This window comes from Lupinus angustifolius, unplaced genomic scaffold, assembly GCF_001865875.1.
Source record: "Lupinus angustifolius cultivar Tanjil unplaced genomic scaffold, LupAngTanjil_v1.0 Scaffold_18_73, whole genome shotgun sequence".
Classification (NCBI taxonomy): domain Eukaryota; kingdom Viridiplantae; phylum Streptophyta; class Magnoliopsida; order Fabales; family Fabaceae; genus Lupinus; species Lupinus angustifolius.
This window is the reverse complement of record NW_017719173.1, coordinates 14,566-16,617: the sequence shown is the minus strand read 5'-3', so window position 1 is coordinate 16,617 and position 2,052 is coordinate 14,566.

Genomic DNA, 2,052 nt, shown 5'->3' with positions numbered 1-2,052 from the left:
ATGAGGATGAGGATTGGATGAGGATGAGGATAGGATGAGGATGAGGATAGGATGAGTATAGAATGAAGATGAAGATACGGATGAGGATCAGGAAGATGAGGATGAGGAGTAGGATAGGATGAGGATGAGGAGTAGGATAGGATGAGGATGAGGAGTAGGATAGGATGAGGATGAGGATGAGGATAGGATGAGGATGAAGATGAGGTTGAGAATGAGGATGAAGAGGAGGACGAAGATCAGGATGAGGATGAGGATGAGGATGAGGAGGAGGACGAGGATGAGGACGAGGATGAGGAAGAGGACGAGGAAGAGGATAGAGGGAAGACGAGGATGAGGATAGGAAGAGGATGAAGATAGGATGAGGATAAGAATTAGGATGAAGATGAGGATGAGGATGAGGATAAAGATGAGGACGGGAATGACGATGAGGATGAGGATAGGACCGGGATGAGGATGAGGTTAGGATGAGGATGAGGATGAGGATGAGGATAGGATGAGGATGAGGATGAGGATAGGATGAGGATAAGGACAGGACAGGATGAGGATAGGATGAGGATGAGAATTTGGAAGAGGATGAGGATAAGGATAGGATGAGGATGAGGACGAGAATGAGGATGAGGATGAGCATAGGATGAGGAAGAGGATAGGATGGGGACGAGGACGAGGATGGAATGAGGACGAGAATGGGGACGTGGGTGAGGATAGGATGAGGATGAGAATAGGATGAGGAAGTGGATTAGGATGAGGAAGAGAATGAGGAAGAGGATGAGGATGAGGATGCGGATGAGGATGAGGATGAGGATATCATGAGGATGAGGATAGGATGAGGATGAGAATAGGATGAGGAAGTGGATTAGGATGAGGAAGAGAATGAGGAAGAGGATGAGGATGAGGATGCGGATGAGGATGAGGATGAGGATATCATGAGGATGAGGATAGGATGAGTATTGGATGAGGAAGAAGATGAGGATGAGGACGAGGATGAGGATAGGAGGAGCATGAGGATGAGGAGTAGGATAGGATGAGGAGGAGGATGAGGAGGAGGATGACGATGAGGACGAGGATGAGGATGTAGACGCGGATGGGGATAGGAGGAGGACGAGGATGAGGATAGGAAGAAGATGAAGATAACATGAGGATACGGATGAGGATGAGGATGAGGAAGAGGATGATGATAAGGATGAGGAGGAGAATGAGGAGGTGGATAGGATGAGGACGAGGATGAGGATAGGATGAGGATGAGGATGAGGATAGGAGGAGGATGAGGATGAGGATGAGGATAGGAGGAGGATGAGGATGAGGATGAGGATAGGAGGAGGATGAGGATGAGGATGAGGATAGGAGGAGGATGAGGATGAGGATGAGGATAGGAGGAGGATGAGGATGAGGATGAGGATAGGAGGAGGATGAGGATGAGGATGAGGATAGGAGGAGGATGAGGATGAGGATGAGGATAGGAGGAGGATGAGGATGAGGATGAGGAAGAGGATGATGATAAGGATGAGGAGGAGAATGAGGAGGTGGATAGGATGAGGACGAGGATGAGGATAGGATGAGGATGACGATGAGGATGAGAGTAGGAAGAGGACGAGGATAAGGATCGGATCGGGATGAGGATAGGATGAGGATGAGGTTAGGATGAGGATGAGGATGAGGATAGGAGGAGGATGAGGATGAGGATGAGGATGAGGAAGAGGAAAGGATGAGGACGAGAATGAGAATGAGGATAGGATGAGGATGAGGACGAGAATGAGGATGAGGATAGGATGAGGATGAGGATGAGGACGAGAATGAGGATGAGGATAGGATGAGGATGAGGATGAGGACGAGAATGAGGATGAGGATAGGATGAGGATGAGGATGAGGACGAGAATGAGGATGAGGATAGGATGAGGATGAGGATGAGGACGAGAATGAGGATGAGGATAGGATGAGGATGAGGATGAGAATAGGATGAGGATATGACGAGGACGAGATGAGGATGAGGATAGGATGAGGGTGAGAATGTGGAATAGGATGACGCTAAGGATGAGGATAGGATGAGGATGAGGA